Source organism: Garra rufa, unplaced genomic scaffold (genome assembly GCF_049309525.1).
Source record: "Garra rufa unplaced genomic scaffold, GarRuf1.0 hap1_unplaced_007, whole genome shotgun sequence".
Lineage (NCBI taxonomy): Eukaryota > Metazoa > Chordata > Actinopteri > Cypriniformes > Cyprinidae > Garra > Garra rufa.
In genome coordinates this window covers 924,625-934,987 of record NW_027394282.1, presented here as the reverse complement: position 1 = coordinate 934,987, position 10,363 = coordinate 924,625, and the positions used below count along the sequence as shown (strand labels likewise).

The 10,363-nt window shown below is 35.1% G+C and overlaps 1 long non-coding RNA gene across 1 annotated transcript; it reads left to right on the top strand.

Annotated features, from left to right (window-relative positions):
- The first annotated feature begins 2,878 nt into the window (after positions 1 to 2,878).
- On the top strand, positions 2,879 to 6,517 carry LOC141313333 (uncharacterized). Its single transcript, XR_012349411.1, has 5 exons — positions 2,879 to 3,144; positions 3,322 to 3,416; positions 3,744 to 3,833; positions 4,147 to 4,229; positions 5,947 to 6,517. It is a non-coding gene; the product is annotated as an uncharacterized lncRNA (long non-coding RNA).
- The last annotated feature ends 3,846 nt before the right edge of the window (positions 6,518 to 10,363 follow it).

Below are 10,363 nucleotides of genomic sequence, written 5' to 3'. Positions count from 1 at the left end.
GATCCGCGTTCAAGCGCACACAATAGGCTGAAACTTGCCACAAAGCACCGGCAAAAATAAATAACAATGAATGTGTCAAGGAAAGAGTAAGAACTTGTTTGAATTATTTATTAATAAACTAGTATATTATGAGTCAGTGCAGCAAAGATCCTGTCTGCAATCTCCTTTTTGGGACACGCATTTAGAGAGAAATTCATATTTAGCCTACCAATTACATAATGAAATTGTTTTTGTTTTCGATTTGTTTTATTTCGTTAAGTAACAATTTAAAGCTTTTTATATATATATTTATCTTGTCTGTGAGGAATGTTTTTGCGGAGTTTCGTTATTTGTTGTGAAGCTCCTGTTCAATAACGGGACGGCAGAACACGCATCATGTTTGTTTTCTTTTTTGTTTGTGTTTTGTTGAGTGTACACAAATAACATGGATACTTTTAAATTGCTTTCACTGAAAAAAATGCAAGTGATCGCACTGGCGTCTCCATGTCCTGCAAAGCAAACTCTTGGATAAACCCTTTTATGGGTTTATTAATGCTCTGCACACACTATGCAACAGCGCACATTTATTTAGGTTTAACGTTTAAACTAATTGTTCAGTACTTGAACTGTTTTATATCTATAGATTTTTTTAAGGCAAGTCGTGATGATTTGAGAAGGCAAAATGATCAAACAGAATATGATTAGTTGTCTGCTGGGCGCTCAAAAAACGTAGGCCTACATTAGGGGTGATCAAGCAGGGCACAACCTAACGCGGGGTTAATTGTAACAAACGTGGTTTAAATATTTCCACACATGCTAACATAACCAAATGTACAGTATTTACTAGTTGCCATAGCAACACTATGCAGAGCAAAATGTGCGTCAAAATTCAAAAGCCTTTTGAAGATCGCTGAATATCTATTTTACCATAGTAAAAGTACATTTCTGGCTGAAGTAAACTTTTCATTTCAGTTTTTAGTATTCATTTAAAATTAGACAAATCTGCTATTATTTTAATCTCCAATTTGTTATTTATCAATTTAGACAGTTTATTAATGCTTGGAAAACCAGCAGAAGACAACCTGTTTTATATTCCTGCAGATGGGGAACGTTACACTGTGTTACAATATGCCCCGCTGTTATTAAACTACACTATTCTATGACATTAGCGGTGCAATTTACACTATTTACTTGTATGGGTTTTGATAAGAAACCACAAGAAACAGGTGAATTAAGGATGACAATTAGTGTTCAGATGTTATTATTTCAACAAATGTAAAGCATTTTGGCTGGTTTATGTGTGTGGTGTTCTATGAGAGCTGTGTGTGGAGTGTTTTTCTGAATGTCTAAATGTGTTTCATCTATTTGTCCACATTGTTTTTTGAACTACTGTACAGCTGTGTGTTGCGATCAGGGCCGTTCCAAGCATTGTTGCGATATGTTCATTGTCAAACTCCAAAATTAGATTTTTTTTTTAAACGTCATTACTTCATTTGAAAAAGTTAACACATGTATTTTACTGACAAAATATTTTAGTTTGTTGTGCATATATTTTTTTCATTCGATCAGATAACATTTGAAGCTGTCATACGGTCGTGTTACAACGTGCCCCTCAGATGTTACAATGTACCCCACGGTCCCCACCTACGGGGCATGTTGTCACGTTTCACTTCCTTTCTTTTGAGGTAAATAACGAAAAGCGTATACACTGTAAATATGAAACAGAGCAATATATTTGTACTAGACAAGTGTGAAAATAATGTGGATAAAAATTGTACTCTGAACCCCGGGTGGATTTACATAAACCGCGAAATCCAAAAAGTTATTGTGTCCCGCTCTCCCCTATATTATTATATTTAAATTTATTATACAAAATTAAACAAACAAAAATGCTCCAAACGTTTTTCTAAATTTACTTAATAAAAAACGACACTAGATACAATCACTTTGCTATTGAACTATTTTAATAGCTGAAACTATTATTAGTATTAAGTTGTTTTGGGAAAAGGGGAAAAAAGACGGGCTCACGGTCGAGAATTCTGATTCTGGAAAAGGTCACTAATCTTAGTTATAGAGATCTCTGTGTCTGTGATTAGCTACATTGCTGAACGCTGCAAAACACATGTGGATAGTTTGCCATGTCTTCATTTGCTTTTGCTTTCGTTTGAGGGAATTTAGCTCTGTCTGGTACCCTTGTACACCCAGACCTGAGCTTGGCTAACCGCTCCAGTTGCAGAGGGCAGTCGGGGATTCCATGACTAATATAATATATATAAAGCATAAATGTATCTTCATTATTGTATTTGTGCATCCACAGCTGAATAGGTTGTATAATCAATTGAACAAAATATGAATATCGCATTTGCTGGACAACACCTGCCACCTTGGGGTGCTTTTACTTGAGTACACTGTCGTGTTACAGTTATGTGTCTGACCAAGCAAATAAATAAATAACTCATTGTAATAGACAAGATCAAGATCATGAACACTCCTGACATACAGTTAGAACAATTAAAAAAATATAAAGAGAAAATTACAAAATACATTTACATTTATTATTGTTTAAAATTGTATTAATGGATTTGTTTCAGCTATAAAATGTAACTATTTAAAATCTTTGATGTCATGTTCTCTGATGACTTTAGTACCATGGACAGTGAATTGTTAGCAGGCTGCCGTAATGGAAACGTAATTTGAAGACGGTCCCTCAGATGAGCGATGACGTCACGACACTCCATAGAGGTAAGCGTGTTTATCAGCTTCTTTAAAACGCCGACTTCTGCAGAAAAATGCGTTGTAGTTTGTGCTCATAATAGTGGGTAATGATGTTTGACCAAAAATAGCCTTTTTTGATGCAGATTAACAGAGTTATTGAACGCGGAAGTCCGAATGTGCGAATATGAAACTAACTTTACCGCAGTCCCAACTTGAGACTTGGGCTCATTTCCAAATAACTTTTACTTGTTAAGCTAACGTTAACGGATTACTGTGTTTCCAGTAGTTTTTCTGAGGGGACGAGCTAACGTTAGACGCTGAGCAGCAAAAAGCTTAGTTCAGAGTTTGTTTTTAGTTTTTATTTCAATAGTGTTACACTGCTTTGTCCTAACTAACGTTTTTCGTCGTGTTTTCACTGTTTCAGGCTGCCAGAAAGTCTCCGTCTCTACGGTGAGCCATGCTAACGTTATTGTTGCGGTTCCTTTTTAAACTAAAAATCTGTTTTAAATTCATGATTGGATAATGATTAAATGAGACTAGATTGATAATGTAATGTTTCAATTCTAGATGTTTACTTTTGTAAATACTGCGTGACTTTGACGTATTTTAATATGTTGAATATCTAAGTTTACACTGGAGAGGTTGCCATGGAAACGGGGCTGCAGCAAGACACCTGACACTCAAACTCCGTCTCTCGGTGCTGTTGTCGTCGCTGCTTTTAGGTAAGTTTAGTGCTTAAAATCACACAAGTATTACATATAACTGTTCCTTACTTGTAATTGACTCGTTTCTGTTGAATATTTACTTTGTAGAAATGGTTTAATGTCTTCGAAAAAGTTCGTTAGCATCTCACAGATGAGGTATGCTAACTCTAGAGATTGAGCTCTTGTTTATGAAACTTTTATTTTTTTTATTTTTTTTTTTGCTGACAGATTGTCTGTGGATTATTGGAAGTAGGCTCATTTATTGAACCTAAATGGCTGAAAACAAGTGAAAATGCTTCTTGATCTTGTAAGGTAAACACATACTGACAAAATATGTTCTTTCAGGAGGACAGAAATAAAGCCTCCACAACAGAAGGGAAGCTCCAAGGTTTCAAAATGTCTGAATAGAGCTGCTGACAGAAGCAGGAAATAAAGGTGAACCGAAGAAGCTCATAAAAATAACTTAATATGCATTTTTCACACAATATATTTAACCTATATAACCATGTGTCTGTTAATTTATTTTGCTAAATTAAATATTTATTTATTATAGTAATTTTAAGAAGCTTTTCACAGCCAAATGTAACTACTTAACACTAAAAACATATTCTGTTATATAATTGTAGTATATTATGTATTCTTTTTTCTGCAGTGTACCTGTACTTTAACTTGTTTAACCTTCTAATAAACCAGCAACTGCATACTAAACATTGTGGTCTCTGTGACAAACTGCATGTTTTGTTCCTAGATTCTTCCATGATGATGGCCTGTGGCACATCAGCAGACTCAGAGTGAACCTTCTTCTCCAAAGTACTGTAAACCAATGATCTAGTAAGTAAAATATCAAACATACACTACTGTTTCGTAAGTTTTGGTATGGTAAAGTCTCTTCTGCCCACCACAGCTTTGTGTATTTTGATAAATAATACAGTTAAGCAGTAATATTGTAAAATTAATATAATTTAAAATGATTGTTCTCTATTTTAATATAGTTAGAGAACTAATTTATTTCTGTGATGCAAAGCTACATTTTCAGTATCTTTACTCCAGTCTTCAGGGTCACATGATCCTTCAGAAATCATTAATCATGTGTTTGAGTTAAAGCAGGAGGATATTTTGATGAATAAAAAAAGTTTTTTTTTTTTTTTTTTTTTACAGCATTTATTTTAAACAGAAATGTTTCCTTTAACTTTTGATAGTTGATAATGATAAGACATTGATAATTATAAATTAAAAATGTTTTTTTTTTTTTTCAGTAGCAAATCGCCATATTAGAATGATTTCTGAAAGGATCATGTCACACTGAAGACTGGAGTAAAGATGCTGAAAATGCAGCTTTGATAAAAAGAAATTAAGTTCACAATATATTCACAAAAATCTGTTAATTTGTAATAATATTTTACAATATTATTGTTTTTACTTCATTTTTGATCAAATAAATGCAGCCTTGGTGAGCAGAAGTGTCTTATTTCAAAGACGTAAACTTTTGAAAGGAAGTGCACATTACAGTTATGATGTACCTCCCACTTACAGGGCTAGTTCACATAAAATTGAACATTCTGTCATTAATTACTCACGCTAATGTTGTTCCAAACCCGTAAGACCTCCTTTCATCTTCTGAACACAATTTAAGATATTTTTGATAAAATCCAAGAGCTTTCTGACCCTGCATAGACAGCAAGGGTACCACCAAGACAGAGACGGGTAGTAATGACATTGTTGACATTGTCCATGTGACATCTGTGGTTCAACTGTAGTTTTATGAAACTCTGAGAGTAATTTTGTGCACAAAAGAAACTAAATTGGTACTCTCGTAGCATCATAAAATGAAGGTTGAATCGCTGATGTCACATGGACTATTTTAATAATGCTTTTACTACCCTTCTGTGTCTTGACCGTGTCAGGGCCCTTGCTGTATATGCAGGGTCAGAAAGCTCTCAGATTTCATCCAAAACATCTTAATTGGTGGTTTTAAGATGAACAAAGGTCTAACAGTTTTAGAATGACATGAGAGTGAGGAATTAATGACAGAATTTTCATATTTTGGTGAACTAACCCTTAAAATTATACTGTGGCATATGTAGTCCATTCCGTGTCTGTTCCCTGAATACTGAGGGCAAATAATATATTTACCAAGGGTTCTATAAAAATTCTTATTGTGATTAAACCAGATCACAATAAACACAAATACGGGCAACAGCAGCGATAGTACTTGGCCTCTAATGAGGTTACAAAACTCTGGACTATTGATAATAGTGAGAATGTATCAAAGTCCACTAAAGTATATAAGCACATTTTTTGTATTTTATTCCTTAACTTTAAAATAGTCTTCCTGATAATGTCCAGGGGTCAGGTACAATCTTTTTGTTTAAATTAAATAAAAATACACATTTTTAGCCAAGCATTCACATAACACATCTCAAAACATTGCACTACAATTATATGTAATTTAAATAAATCATCCTTTGTCTGAAATAATATGAAAAGCTGCTATGCTAATCTTTCTCCTTTTGCTTTCCTGTTTCTTTCTCTGGATGCCCATCCCAAGGTTAACCAGAGGTTACGCCAGTTCAAGATCGAATCCAGCCTTACTTGTGAAGACTTCAGAAGACGGCAACACTCAAGTCTTCAGATGATGCCAGCTGTACATGGACATACAAAACTGTGAAATATTATCCTTATATTGCCTTTAAGGGTATACATTTTCAAGCCGCTTTGTATTATTGCAGTGTTTCTAATATCTGTAAATCTGTTTACCTATAAATCCCTTTTTACTTATAAGCAACACTCTGCAGGATGACTCATAATGAAATGATGAATTTTGACAAAAACACTTTTTGCATCAACAAAATGACAAAATACTGCGTTTTCCGTCATGCAGCAGAGTTTTGCTCATAAATAAACTGGGGATCTCAGAGAAATCTTTTACATATATTAACAACTTTGTAACATACAAAGTGGATTGAACATTGTTGAACTTACCCTTTAATAATGTTAAATGATTGTGTTTAACTGAACACTTCACTGGAGACTTTAGTAATGTTTTATCATAAAAGATTTTAAAATTTGTATCATATAACTTAAAACATTTTAACTGCTGTAGTGTTTGCTCAGTTTTTATTTTGTGTTCATGTAGCTCTTGTAATATTGTACATTGGTTTTTGCCATGAAGATAGATTAGATTCTGATGTGGCAATGAAAATAGATTATTACTAGAGATGCACCGATCTGGATTTTGGGGGCCGATCACCGATCACCGATCACCAAAAGCAGTATCTGCCGATCCCGATATTACCGATCACAGCGTCAAATCCATAAATTCTTCAATATTGTTGTCTCATGTACAAACATTGACATTGTATTATTAGTATAAAAAGTAGGAAATGAGAAAGTATCATGAATTGACCAGTTTTATTGCAGGCTGAGGCAAATTTCAATATTGAACACTCTCAAGACTCTCAGACAACTTGGACTCAGCTTACATAGAGTAAGTGTTGCTTACTATCTTAAACTGTCTTTTGGCAGTAATTATGTACAACACAACATTTTTTACTCTTTTAGAGCTGACACAATTTGTAAACTATGAACCTTAGTTTTTCTGTGGAAAAAGTTAAATCTAATAAAAGAGTTAAATCTTAAAATAAAAAAATGATTGTGCAAAACACACATGTGCACCATAATAAACATTTAACTCTCAGGAGGCTCTTTCTTAAAATCACAATTTAGAGTTTAGCAACAAGCTTTTTGTGGAAAAATAAAATAAATATGCCATACATATGCATATACACATACATATACATATAAAGGGTGCAATTTGTGAAAAAAAAAAAACAGAAGGGGGGATGCTTTTAGAAACTTTTTTTTCTCTCTCCATAGGGAGAGGTTGACCAAACTGTTACTGTAATCTGTTAACAACGCGCATTATACCCGTCTTTTTAGGCAAGAACCAGATAATGAGTGTCAGGTCATGAATTTTTTTTTATATGACAGAAGCTGTATTATGTGATCACAATTTAATAAAAACATTGTATTAATAGTAATGGTTTAATTTCAAACAACGAATACATTTTATAGAGAAGGTGAGCAAAGTATCAACGGAGCTTTTTGGAAACTCAGAATCAGCTGCGTCGCAAAAAGATTCACTGTTTTGAAGCGCTCCAATCGGATCGCGAATCATTTGATTCAGTACGTTCAACTTCAAAGCGCGTATGGCGAATCATTTGATTTAGACGCCTTTAAAGCGCTTATTGCAAATAATTTGATTTAGATCGGGACGTAGGAGCGGCTTCGCGGGACGTTTTATCCCCACCGTGGATAAAAATAATTCAGCAGAGGCAGGGATGCATAGACCAGAGGGGAGGAAATCCCCTCACCGGCGACGTCATCTTCAGTGTTAATGCGTTGTAGAGACAGCCGCGCCCATTAGGAGACCCTAGTCTGAGAAGTGGGAATGCGTGCTCTGGCGGCTGTTTGTTGTTGTAAACGTCATCTGATCGGCCTGCTCTGATCTATTTTGAGAACTCCGATCAAAACCGATAGCGCCCCTATCGGTCGATTGCGATCGGATGCCGATCGATCGGTGCATCTCTAATTATTACCTTTATCTTTGAGCTGCTGTCATATGGACATTTCTTTGTTGCTAAAAGATCTTTCCCAGTAAGTCTCAGTCACCTCTGGCTGATTAAAGTTTTTTTTTTTTTTTTTTTACATTGTAACCTTGAAAAAAAATGCATTTTCTGTAAACCTACTTTGAAATGATAAGTATTATGAAGTGTGTATATAATTATAGAGCAGTTAACCATGGTTTTTCAATAGCAAAACTGTAGCAACTATAAGTGTAGTAAACAAGTTTTTTTTTTTTTTTGGTTCATAAGGTTTTGATGCCATGGTTCTACTATAATTGAATTGTAGTAATACTAAAGTAAAACTGTGGTAAGCATGACTGTAGTAACCATAGTTTTTTAAAATCATAATAAATGTGGTTGCTATGGTTTTACTGCAAATACTATAGTAATGGTTAGTTTTGTACTTACTGTGGTTTTAATGCAACAGTCATTGTTAAACGGTTATTGTAGTAAAAATATTTATTTAGTTTTTACTATGGTTTTACTGCAAATGCTGTGGTTAATCTTTGAAAGAGTGAATGATTCTCATTTGTATGTCACGTTTGATACAAATATATCTGATAAATGTAAATGTATTTGTATGTTTAATGTCTGCCTTGAAAATGTTAATAAACAAGCAACCGTTATTGAGAGTGGTGTCGTGTCTATTGTTTTATTATAAACCAGCGGCTCCTGCCGCGGGTGGTACGTGAGAATAGGAATGAGCGAAACGCCGGTGAACCGCGCCCACGCCGAGCAGCCGGGATTTAAAGCTGCATCGGCCGAATGTCGGCCGGAGAGCATTTGCGATCAAATGCCGACATCGCGGCGACGTCTTGCCGATTAGCAAACGACCTCGGAGCGACATCGCGCCGATGGAATTTTGTAAGTCGGGACGACGTCGGCCCAACGTATGTGTGCTATCTGGGTTTGTGTATGTCTATATATAAAATGCATATATTATTTTGAAACCCAAAATAAATGAGTCTCAAACATTATTAACAAACGTGTGTTTATTTGAACACTTCCGTCAGTGAACAATGCAGCCTACAAAACGCTAAAATAAATCAAATAAATAATAGCCTAGGCTATTAATTATAGGCTATTAAACAAACATTCGTTGCAAAAATGTGTACAACCTCGCCTGGACCTTGTCCGACAGATCATCAGAATTACTGTCCCGAGGCCGGCTGGACTTTTTTTCTCTTTCCTATTACACAGCTGCTGTTTTTAATAGCAAAGTGATTACATTTATTTTCGTTTATTTAGTTTATAAAGTAAATTTAGAAATATATTTGGAACACTTTTTACTTGTTGAATTCAAGTTTTTGTTTTTTAAAGTAACGACCAAGCGGCAGATTAATTTAGCCGTCTCAAGTAATCACGATTTCAATTAATTTTAGTATATCACAAGTATATCACAATATTAGTTTAATCGTTTAACCTAACTGTGTGCTATATTAGGCGCATATCCAGTTGTTTGTGCAGAGAGTGAATGCTGAAGCTGGCTTTGCAGGACATGGAAGTGCCGGTGTGATGTGAAACTTCATTTCTGCTCATAAAGGTTAGAGCAATATATCATCCGGATCTGTAAATTAATAATTTAAATAATTCAAATCAAAAACAAAAATCTTTGATTATGCCTAATTCATGAAGATGCATTTAGGCATTAAAGGAACACTCCACTTTTTTTGGAAATAGGCTCATTCTCCAGCTCCCCCCGAGTTAATAAGTTGATTTTTACCGTTTTGAAATCCATTCAGCCGTTCTCTTGTTCTGGCGATATCACTTTTAGCATAGCTTAGCATAAATCATTGAATCCTATTAGACCAGTAGCATCGCGTTCAAAAATGACCAACGAGTTTCGATATTTGTCCTATTTAAAACTTGACTCTTCTGTAGTTATATCGTGTACTAAGACCAGCGGAAATGTAAAGCAGGGGTTTTCTAGGCTGATAAGATTAGGAACTACACTCCCATTCCGGCGTAATAGTCAAGGAAGTTTGCTGCCGTAACATGGCCGAAGCAGGTGCATTAATATCACACAGCGCCTGAAATTAGATCCCAGCTAGGTAACTTCCAATGTGACCGGTGCTAAGTTTGTGTAATTCCGGTTGTTGCAGCTGTCAGAGTTGCAGCTGGTAAATTGTTAGTGGCTGGATTTACCTGTGTGTGATTAGCTATGGTTATGTGCATTGTAAGGGGCTGTGATAGTAAGTCGAAGACGTAATCTACTACCATCTTTCATAGAATTCCCACGAAAAAAAAAGCAATTTCGACTAATGAATCAATGGCTGGCTGCTCTGAACATAGATCTCAAAACACCGTTAGAAACGATCAAGAAATGGCGTGTTTGCTCCG